At 43.0% G+C, this 12,124-nt stretch overlaps 1 protein-coding gene across 1 annotated transcript in view; it reads left to right on the forward strand.

Annotated features, from left to right (window-relative positions):
- Positions 1-12,124, forward strand: part of Gnaq (guanine nucleotide binding protein, alpha q polypeptide) — a 255,837-nt gene that overhangs the window by 37,969 nt on the left and 205,744 nt on the right. The gene's annotated exons all lie outside the window — the stretch shown is intronic.

Here is a 12,124-nt window from a genome sequence, read left to right on the forward strand (position 1 = left end):
CAGGTGCAACTTTGTCACTAGGATTTATAGTTTCATTCTGTTTAGCTTCTGAAGGCATTTCCTGTATATAAGCTAAGTATGTAAGTTGTCTTGAAATCTGAAATTCATAGACTTTCACATGGCATTGAGATGGGTGATTTCAGTGGAGATTTTCTTTTATACGCATAAAAAAGGTCAACACGAAGTTATGCAAGGAATGCATTTGTAGATCATGTGTGTCCAAGAGGCAGGCAAAGAACAGCTCTGTGCCGTGCAAGGGAGGAAATGCTTGCATGCTGCTCTTAGTCACTCTACTCAGCTAGGGTGACTTCTGTAAGAAGGCCATGGGCTTGTGCCACTTAAGTCAGTTTTGGTTCTGACTGTACTGTAGTCTGTTGTTAATAACAGAGATTCTGCTAGCATTAGGTTCACATACATGTATGTTTTCATAAATGCATGCATGAGTAATCTGTATACATTCATATATACATTGCATCCCATGACACAGGGTTGACTCTGTTATAGAGTGAAATGTTAAAAGAGACCGTGTGTGTGTGTGTGTGTGTGTGTGTGTGTGTGTTTGTGTGTGTGTGTGTGTGTGTGTAGAGGGGGGTGTAGGTGCTAGGTTCTGAGTGTTGAACCCAGGGTCTCATGCAAAAACCAAAACCACCCAGACATTATTATTATTTGTTTATTTTTGTTTTGAAACAAGGTCTGGACTATGTATGTAGCCTGCCCTTGGTCTTCCTGCCTCATCTTTCCAAGTGCTGGAATTTTTGAGCATGTACTACAGTGGCGGTTAAAGACCGATTTTCATTCAGTTCTAGAAGCACAGCAGAAGCACAGCTCAAGCTGCAGTCAGTCTTTCTGCCTTTTCTTCGCACATTGCTGAGCCCAAGTTGCCATGGGTTTTTTTTTTTTTTTTCCATTTTTTATTAGGTATTTCGCTCATTTACATTTGCAATGCTATACCAAAAGTCCCCCATAGCCACCCACCCCCTCTCCCCTACCCACCCACTCCCCTTTTATGGCCCTGGCGTTCCCCTGTACTGGGGCATATAAAGTTTGCGTGTCCAATGGGCCTCTCTTTCCAGTGATGGCCGACTAGGCCATCTTTTGATGCATATGCAGCTAGAGTCAAGAGCTCCGGGGTACTGGTTAGTTCATAATGTTGTTCCACCTATAGGGTTGCAGATCCCTTTAGCTTCTTTGGTACTTTCTCTAGCTCCTTCATTGGGGGCCATGTGATCCATCCAATAGCCGACTGTGAGCATCCACTTCTATGTTTGCTAGGCCCAGGCATACTCTGACAAGAGACAGCTATATCAGGGTCCTTTCAGCATAATCTTGCTAGTGTATGCAATGGTGTCAGCATTTGGAAGCTGATTATGGGATGGATCCCCGGATATGCTAGTGTCTACATGGTCCATCCTTTTATCTCTGCTCCAAACTTTGTCTCTGTAACTCCTTCCAAGGGTGTTTTGTTCCCACTTCTAAGGAGGGGCATAGTGTTCACACTTCAGTCTTCATTTTTCTTGAGTTTCATGTGTTTAGGAAATTGTATCTTATATCTTGGGTATCTTAGGTTTTGGGCTAATATCCACTTATCAGTGAGTACATATTGTGTGAGTTCCTTTGTGAATGTGTTACCTCACTCAGGATGATGCCCTCCAGGTCCATCCATTTGGCTAGGAATTTCATAAATTCATTATTTTTAATAGCTGAGTAGTACTCCATTGTGTAGATGTACCACATTTTCTGTATCCATTCCTCTGTTGAGGGGCATCTGGGTTCCTTCCAGCTTCTGGCTATTATAAATAAGGCTGCTATGAACATAGTGGAGCATGTGTCCTTCTTACCAGTTGGGGCATCTTCTGGATATATGCCCAGGAGAGGTATTGCTGGATCCTCCGGTAGTACTATATCCAGTTTTCTGAGGAACCGCCAGACTGATTTCCATAGTGGTTGTACAAGCCTGCAATCCCACCAACAATGAAGGAGTGTTCCTCTTTCTCCACATCCACGCCAGCATCTGCTGTCACCTGAATTTTTGATCTTAGCCATTCTGACTGGGTTTTTAAATCAGCCTTTGAGGTACATATAAGTTGAATGATTATTGCTTCAAAACTTGCCTTTACAAAGTTTATTTATGAAGTTAAAAGTGATTTTCAAAAGGGAATGTACATTGTACTTAAGACCAAAGGAATAAATAAGAGGGGAAAGGCTGTCTGTGTATTATTCATTTGCATAAATGTTTTGCCATTCTTGAAAGTAAAATTTCAGCTGTAATATAGGATTGGAAAAAATTAGTAGTTATTTACCTGCCAGTGCTTTAGCGGCTGCTGGTGGAAACATCCAGTTTTACTTTGCTTTAGCAAGAAGAAAATTAATTTCCTATGAAGAGCAGTCCAGAGGCAGAGAAGGCTCTAATCCTTCCTGTTGGGTGCCACTCCCTCCTTGCAGGCCCCTTTTAGCACCTTAGCAAGCTTGCCCCAGGGGTTCCAGCTCCACAGCCAGATCAGGTAAAAGCAGAGACAGATGGCCTCTCTCTTCTGTTGTTTCTCTGCTAGGAGCAAGGAAACTTTCCTCCTAGGCTGCCCAGTGCTTGAGTCCAGCTCGAATCTGTACTGAGACCTTGCTTGAATCTCATATCTAGAATTGTGTCCAAAGGGGAGCTGCAATTTTAGTAATGCCCTTAGTAGCTGAAGATCTCATCTAAGCCAAAACGGGCTGCTATTACTGAAGGTGTGGGGGGAAGGTGGGGTGTCCTGAGGAGGTGGCTCTGTTAGCAAATAGTGAGGAGTGTCGGATGTTTGTTAAACGATAGGCAAGAGCCAGATATTAAAATATGAAATGTACCTATCAAATGCAGGCGCTCTACTACTGACCACCCGTACCAAACCTTCAAGTTTACTTTTAAAAATCAACATACTCTAGTTTTATAAAGGCAAAATATATTTTGCTAATAAGAATTTAAAGTTTAAGATCCCAAGCAGAGCAGTTTTCCAGGATAAACTCCACAGCCAGGAGTTGTCTTTGATGCTCTTAGAACTGCCACGGCCACCCTCGCTGTGTCTCGTGGGATCATTCAGACCAGCACTGACTTTGAGAGTGTCCTGTTCTTACAGGGCTTCTTCTGTGGATGGCTTGGCAGTGAAAATGAACACATGAGAAAGACTTGCGTCTTCGTTGTAGCAGGTGAATTCCTTTCAGTGCTGGCTCATTGTCCCTGTAGAGATAGTCTGTCGTCATTTCACTCGGAGGCTAGCAGCTGGGTGCCTGCGTGTGTGCTCCGCTGTGCTTCCTCTTCTCTGCCATCTCCATGTGTTTTTCCTTCCTGGACTTTCCTCTCTTCCATCCTTAGGAAGTTCCTCTAAGCCCCTGAGCCTGTCTGTAGCTCTGGGAGTTAGGAGACACGTCTGTCTTGGAGTGCTTTCTCCACCATGCGTCAGTTGACTCTTTCATCTCTTTGAGGAGCGCATGAGTGTCACTGCCTGCTCTAAGATTTTCTTTCTATTCTCTGCACAGTTATTTGCCTAACGCCTCTGCCCTCCCTTCTAGAGGGTCCCTGAGAAGTTCCATTGTTTTGGGGATTTCTCGATTCCTGGAACAATGATTTGCTTTCTCTAAGGTTTTATTTTTGATGTTTATTTCCATTATTCACAGTTAACAATAGTTTTAAAATATTATATGGAAAGTTCCAAAGCTAAATAACTCATAAGTCTTAAATAACTTTTAAACCAGTGTAAAATTATGTTTGTTTTATTTTGTTATCAGTCACTGTTTATCTCATATTGTGTTTTAGCAAAAATTAAACTTTATCTTACACATTTATTTATTGGAAAACTCACATCACATGTAGGGTGCTGTGTACAGTTTCAGCCATCCACTGGGGGTCTTGAAATGCAGTGGGATCCACTATACTACCTAGACACGCACGGGCTTGGCCCCATCTAGGGACTTCATAACTACTGCTGGCTCGATTGATACTGAGTGTGATGTGGTTAAGACTCTGGCTGTAGTCAGCCATGGACTCTGCTGAGAGGGACTCACAATGACGTGGTGCTACGTCCTGTTCGCTTTAGAGGCTTCTGCAGAGTTTAGTCCTTTCCAAGTCATCAAAAGAGTGCATTGGAATTCCTAGCTTTATTTAGATCACATCACTCTGGTATTCTTCAAGACTTAGAATTATGCATAATTTCCATCTGCAGAAGTCTTTTCCAACCTAACTTTTAGCTTCAAAGACTTAAGGCTTTGAAGGCCACACCTTGACACCACCATGGACAGTGAATACCCTTACCTACAGGGACACCAGGATCATATTGATACATTGTAGTCTGCATGGTGCTGCATGCAGATGATAATTCCAATATTTCAGAGACAAAGGTGCACATGGAATTGTAGTAGTGTTCTTTGGTTGCTCCAACATCATAATTACAGGCAAAGAATAGAGATTGCAAGGAAGACTAGGTGGCCCTGAGATTTCAGCCCGACTTTGAGAGAATTACATGTTTGCACCTTTGATTGAGAACTATGGCCTAACTTACCTGATACTATTTTAAGTGCTGGCGACACAGTCCTGTCTTCATGGTTCCCTCTGGCAAGGAAAGAAAACAGACATGTACTAGGATATATACTCATAAAAATTTTAAAGTACAGTTGAAAGCTGAGGATGGTGGAGGCTACAGGAAGAATAAGTTCAAGGCTAGCCTGAACTACATAGCAAAACACATAGATAATTTGTTGCAAGTCTGTCTCACTTCTGTGAACAGATACCATGACCAAGGCACCTCTTATAAGGATAAACATTTAACTGGGGCTGGTTTACAGGTTCAGAGGTTCAGTCCATTATCATCAACACTGGAGCATGGTGGTGCCCAGGCAGGCATGGTGCAAGAGGAGCAGAGGGTTCAACATCTTGTTCCAAAGGCAAGCAGAAGAAGACTGGCTTCCTCAGGCAGCTAGCAGAAAGGTCTCAAAGTCCACCCCTATGGTGACACACTTCTTCTAACAAGGCCGAACTTCCAAATATTGTCACTCCCTGGGCCAAGCATATTCAAATCACCACACTCATAAACAAACAACCCATAATCAAAACTCTTAAGAGAAATCGAATGCATTACAGGTAATGGGAGAAGGAACAATGGCAGGAGGGCCGGGACCTCTTACATAGAGACATGAGGGCTCCTCCTTGATCTTGTGGGTTCATTAGCAGCTGTTGCAGTAGGAACATGCACACTGTCTTGACTTTAGTGGATTTAAAGGTTACTTAGAGAGTGACCATTTCTGTTCTACTAATCATGGTGTTTAGTACAACAGGATTCTGTGTGCAGCAGCTCCTGAACAGAGAATCCCACAGCTGATGTGTCAGAAGGAAAGCATAGTGCTAGTTGTAGTCTCTGTGGCTGAAGAGAGAGCCAGTAATCATTGTAGCTTTAAACTGTGGTGATATTAGGAATTCTAGGAAGGAATGGCAGCAGTAGAGGCAAATTTTACCTTTTGGCTGAAGTGTTTTTCTGATTGCTTCAAATTAGTAAGCCAGACAAACTGGGAAAAACCAGGAAAAATCCTTTGTATGTGTCAAGAAGAGTAAACGCTTTTACACCGAGGTTGAACATGGCTGTTTGGGTATACTAAATGCAGCAACCCATGCTTGATGTCTGAGTAATACTTCACATATTGCTAATAGTTTGGAATACTCAAGTTAGGTATAGCTGTCCTGTGGAACTTGAGCCCAAACAACTGCTCAGAGTTCCTTAATTCTCTTCAGTTTTAAGTGTGGGCAGTTTCCGCAGATGGAGAATGCATGCAGAAACAAACCCCCAGGCTTCTTGATAAGCCTTTCTGGGGGAATCTATCCGTGCTGGGAGCCTCTGTTTCTCTACCACAGGGTCAGGACCGTCATGTGTTTGTCTATTCTGATTATTTAATGTCTGAATCTGTCTGAGGATTTCTCCATTACCGAATGTGGTTCCTGAGCTAAAGCAGCGAGTGGAAGGAATGTGGAGTGACTGGCTCTGCTCGGCCACTTTAGAGCTATAGCTTTTACTTACAGAGGAGGGCTGAAGAGCAGCTTCTAGCTCTTTTTTGTTTCTGTTTCCCCTTCCCCTTTTGATTCCATTTCAGAATAGAATCCACACTTTACCTTTCTTTTCTCCATGGGACAAATGGCAGGGCTGTGAAGCTGAAGAAAGACAGAGAGGAAATGTCCTTCATGCTTTGACAGGTATTTTAATGGCTGCATGGCCTGTTTGTCTAGTAAGTGCAAAGCCGTGGGTTGGTCTCAGATACTGTGGTACTGCTGAGGGAGGGGAATTATTTTAAGACAAAGGTATCTTATCTGTTTGCGAAGAATTCTAAAGAAAATCAAAGAACAGTGAGTTTATTTCTTTTGGACTCTCCTTTCTTAGGAAGTTTGCTGATTCCATTGTTAGCTCTGCAGGGCCTTCTTGATAGATCAGCTAAAGAGGTTGAGATTCAGCAACGCTGCCCAGGACTAGCTAGTAACCAGCTTGATTGAGCCATCCCTGACCTCACGGCTCTACCTGGCCCCTGAGATTCAGGGTGGCCCTGCATGGTGAGGGACAGCTTTGGTGTTGTAGTTCATTGTGTGCAAAGTGCTTGGCACACAACAAGATCTCAGAGGATCTTACTATAGCCCAGGGCACCTTGGAGTGGGTTTCCATAGTAGAGGATGGAGCAGATGTGGACTGTACTTTCCCAGGACGGGGGCGGGGCTACCCTCCTAGTCCTCTAAGAGTGGAAGAGAAGGATATACATCTGAGCTTTCAGTCTCCTGCTGCTGGCTGCTGCCACAACCCAGGATCCATGTGCTGCTCATAAACCTGCTGAGAAGGTCACAGATGCAAACTAAAACCAGTACAGAGAGCACCAGGAGGAGGCCTGAGGCTACATCTGTCTTCTCAGTGCATGGGAGGACAAGCAGGGACTAGCCAGCTCCTTGAAGGGTGAGAACAAGAAGGCTGTTACAGGTGCTTCCGCTGTCTCCAGAGAAACAAGTACGGCTACGTCCCACACAGCCTTTTAGAATGTTTTTCCGTAGCGTGAACTTTCCTAATAGTTCTGTTGTGTCAGAGCCTTATGAAGCCAGGTATGGTGGCTCACACTTGTAGTCCTAGCATTTAAGAGGCTGGATTGTGTGAGTTTGAGGCTAGCCTGGGCTATTTAGTGAATTCCAGGCCAGCTCAGCTAATGTAAGGCCCTGTTTCTGAAAAAGAAAACAAAGCTTGAATGATGTAGTTCCTTCCTATAATTTCCAGACTCCATGATGCTGTATTCCACAAATGAGTCCAGACTTCTTAATAGGACTAGCTGTGAAGGTAAAACAGAATCTTTTAAAGGCTTGTTTTATTATTATATTTTAAACTATGTGTATATGTGCGAATGTGGGTATGTGTACTTGCATGCATGTGCCCACTGCGGCCAGAGGTATCAATCCCTGTGGCTGGAGTCCTAGATGGTTGTGAGCTGTCCGACATGGGTGTGAGAACCTAACTTGTGTTAGCTGCTGAGCCAGCTCTCCAGACTTTAATTTTTAAAATTACATTTACTTACATTTGTAAGCGTGCATGTCCACATGCTGCGTGCCTCATCGAGGGTGTGGCGAATAGAAGTCAAGATGGCAACTTTGAGGAGTTCTTTCCTTCTGCTCTTTGGGTCTTGAACTAAGGTGACTGGGCTTGGTGGCAAGTGTCTTAACCCACTGAACCATCTCACCAGACTAGCTCCCTAAAGTTTTGCTTTTTAACACACAAGAGCAAAATTGTCCCTTAAAACTCTTCTTGAGAACAGTGATAATGCTTTGCTGTAAAGAAACACCTTAGCAGACAAACATAATGGGTATGGAGTATCTACCACTGCTGACAGACAGCCACTCTTCCTAGAGGTGTGCTCTTCCGGTGCAGGGAGTTAACTGCAAGCTGGCTAGTCTTAACCCAGCCTCCCTGTGACAACCTGAATCAGACACCCAGGGAGCTAAGCACAGCCACATACCCTTGACTCAGTACTGTCAAGTCTGTTGCTTCTTGGAGTCACGGTTTAGAGTTGTGGACACTCTGAGGCATTGGCAGATGATTAGCAATATGGAAGTGAGTGAGATTGGAGAAGCAGAGTAACTGCCCAGCTCTTTAGTTCCTGTCGTGGGAAGAGGACTTCTGCAGCAAGGATGAACATCTGGTGGGCGAGAAGTGATTGACAGCCTTCAGTGTGGGGATATGAGAAGTGACTGTGGAGTAGGAGAGAAATCAAATGGGTAAGATGAGTTCAGCAGTCGATGGAGTGACTTAGTTACCCCAGCCCAGTGGGCTCCAGTTGTAGATCCCATTGCATTTGGGTGTGACCAGTTCTCAGTAAGTGCTGCTCCTGGGCCTCTGCATTTCCACTCCGCACTCTGACTTTCCCTAAGGACTGTGACCATCTCCATCTCCTGTGTGACTGCTCTTGGATTTCCTAATTAGTGGGGTTATCACCACCACAAACAAAAGGACGCATCTTCTTTCTCTTTCCCATTCCTTTGATGATGAACAGAGAGAACATTTATTACAGGCTTTGTTTCTGGAAGTGAAGGGAAGGCCTCATTTGTGCTACTTACGGACTGTACACTGAGTAATACCTCCAGCCAAGAGAGCATTGTAAAAAGCCCAGTAGTTTCCTTTGGCTTTACTGATTACAGGAAATACTACTGCATGGCAGAATATTGGCACTGAATAGAATACAAAGCCCATTTAATATCAACCTTGTGGAGAAGCTGGGAAAGGCCTATCCAATAATGGGAGAAAAGGAATGCTTAATAATATTGTGTACTAATAAAGTTAAATAAATATGGAAAATTGCATGTATTTAAACATGGACTAGATCTGAATGAATACTTTACCAGTCTTTTTCAAACAGGAGCCAAGTATTAGGAACTCAGTCACATCATTTTGTTTAGAACTCATTATAAGTCTAAATCATTAGTGTAGGGTGAATTAAGCAATGGGAGCAGACCAAAGACAGGGATGTTTGGATTCTCGCTTATATAACAAGAGGTGGAGCTTGGAACACTGCTATGGTTTTAATGTCACTGTGTTTCTGGGCACGCTTCTTCAATATGTGTCAGGTGTAGGAGTGATCCTTTTCCGGAATGCTAGAATTCATTTTTGTGGATCTAACTTATAAATTGATTCATGTAAAGTTTTTCTTTTCTTTTTTTAAATGATAAATTTAGACAAACTAAATTTTGGAATTTTTTAAACTAGTAAAGTAATGTGTACAGAATTCTTAATTGCCTTTGGTCAGATGTATACTGCCTGTTGTTTTTGTAGTAACATTATCCTTGATAAAACTTTTGTGTTGTATTGTATCTTGTCTTCCCCGTCTACATTTTCTTTAGTTTTGTGATTAGATTCGGATTTATGCTTAGGACTTAAGTCCTTTATAACCATTCTGTGTTGTTATGACTAATTGTCAAGAAACTGATTCCAGAAATGTAAGGTTTGGTGATAGTCAGCGCTGGTTTATTGAGTGTCTGTCTGTATGTGTGATCTCATTTTGTCTGTATCGTGCCCAACAAAGGAGATGCAGTCCCTGCTGTATGGGTTGTAAGGCAGAGGTCCAGAGCTGTCCAGTAACTGCTAGGGCCCACGGTCACACCACAGACATAGCCAGGGTTAAGTTTAGCATTGCTCTGTCTGCAGTCTCGCCCGCCCTTCGGCTGGTGCAGCTTCTCTGTGAGGCTTGTGTCATTCACCAGCTGATTCCCATGCACAAACAACTTTTCTTTCTGCTAGGAGTTGTGACTTATTCTGTAGGTCATTGCTAAGGTTGTAATTTTAAGATGAGTGGGTACGAATGCATGCTTTGTTTGCCTAGATGTGGATGTAGCTTTAAGCAGATGGAGATTAAAAGGCAGGTGGCTGAGGTGATACAAAGACCAGTCCAGCTGAGAGCTGTATCCACCCAAGGTCTCTCTGTCAACCAGGCACATACCTTGGAACTTGTGAGCCTTAGAGGTTCTTTTTATTGGCATTATTGTTTAGCTTATTAACTGTTCTTTGTACCCATGGAGTGATATGTACTTCGTTACTGGAAAGAGAGGAATGTCAAATATTAGTGAGATACTGTGATGCGAGTATAGCGAGGACAGGTGGGTACCTAACAGTACTGAGACAATATGCCTGACTAGTACAGACAGGTACCTAATAGTTCTGAGACAATATGGCTAGTACATGCAGATACCTAATAGTACTGAGACAATATGAGTATTACAAGTGAGGATGGATATCAAATACTTTCTTCATGTTTTCTGCTTCCCAAAATAAGAATAAAACCAAAGTGTGGTATAATTTGGAGCCTTTAATGGAGTACAAGGAAAGAGACTCATTGACTGAGGTTAAACCAAGTTCACTGATGTAAAATTGTGTTTCTTTCTCTGGAAGTTGAACATTGCTGTTTGGCTGTGCAGGAAGCAATATTTACATAATGATGATGTTGAAAATGAAGCTGGATAGTTTGCTGGTTGTGTCAAAAGATAAAGAAGACATTTAAGCCACCTCTTTCCCCACCCCACCCCCCATTTGAATATCTCAGGTGTTTTTAACCTGCAAATTTGGAGAGGGTAGGAGAGTGAACAGAGCCATAGCAGATTCCAGGAGGATGAGAAGTGTCTGGGGCATTTGTGGGGCTCCTAATTTCCTCCTCTTTTATGTTGAGGTGTCCAGAAGTACTACGTAACTGTTGAAATGAGCAATAGCTAACCAATTGAAGAACTAAAAATAGTGCAGTCAAATAAAACTGGATCTGAACTGGAGGTGAAGTGAGACTGAGTTCATAGAGGGAGGCTGTGAGTCAGTAGGAACTGTCAGAGGTGTCAGTCAGGTGTGAGCCTCTTACTACGCTGACAAGCACAGAAAGACACCAAAGCCAATAATGACGGAAGGAAGTGGAGAGAAGTGGAAATGAGAAGAAGGGCCAAGGACTTTCCACCTATTACCCTGGCTCTCTTTGGGAGAACTTAACTTTACATGCATTACCTTAAAAATAGAGTATGAAAACAGGGTTTTGACAATTGTAAGTTTACAGTATCAGGAATCAAAAAATGCTGCTGTATCATAGCTGTTATAGGCCACAGTTACAAGCAAGGGAGAGTTTTAGTTCTAAAGACTTCAGAATACTAAATTGGCCTGGGGTTCCGATTTGGATAGTCCGCTAGTTTCATGATTGTAATCTGTCACGGTGATGACGACGACAACAACAAGGACGACAACACCACCACCCAGAACCTTTCCTTGGAGCCTGCAAAATAGAGGTCTTCTGCTAGTGTTTGCCTAGTGGAAGCACCAGACTCAAGCTTCTGCCTCCTCAGGATCTTGCTTCCTGTTCAGACATGTTGGATACTGCTGGAGAGCTGTTGCCTATGTGCCCTTTGTTTTCTCGGGTCTGAAGAGTGGCTGAGCCTTGGGGAACTATTTCCTCCTAGGAATTTCCTGAAACAGGAAATTGAGACTTTTCTGTATGAGCATTCTAAATGCCTCTAGGTTAAGCAATGACTACAGGAATTGTTTTTCAAAAGGGACTTGGTTTGACCTTGGGAAGCCTGTTCATGGCACCTCTAGGAGGGGGGTGAAGAAGAGTAGAGATAGGATAGGTATGGGGTGAATGATAGAGAAAGACTGTTGTGTCACTTGGTCTCTGTAGTGTTGGATGTTCAGTGTCCTGATGGGACCAGGATGGGAAAGCACTCAGCACCAGCAGCTTAGTGCCAGTCACTCAAGAGTTTACAAATGTCTTACCCAGCTTCCATTTGTCTCTTGCGCCTAATTAAACAAACAAAGCACCGCCCCCCACACACACACCTACTCTCCTATTGTTTCAGATAAAAGTTAAAGGGAATACTCTAGTATTCTTTTTTGTAATTGTATCTAGTATCTTTGTGTTGTCTATGAGAATTTATTTAGTCCAGAGCTTGTAAAGTCAAATGCCTCTGGGATTCAGTTGGGTAATTTTAATCCAGTGACACTAGGTAGGGCCTCTGGCCCACAGACATCTTAAGGCTCATTTAAAGTCTTGTTGAGCTACCATGTGTAAAGAGCAGGTTTTCCTGAAAAAACAAGCAGTTTCCTTTAATGTAATTGTATTTTAAATGTTA

This window comes from Mus musculus, chromosome 19 (genome assembly GCF_000001635.26).
Source record: "Mus musculus strain C57BL/6J chromosome 19, GRCm38.p6 C57BL/6J".
NCBI classification, from domain to species: Eukaryota; Metazoa; Chordata; class Mammalia; order Rodentia; family Muridae; genus Mus; species Mus musculus.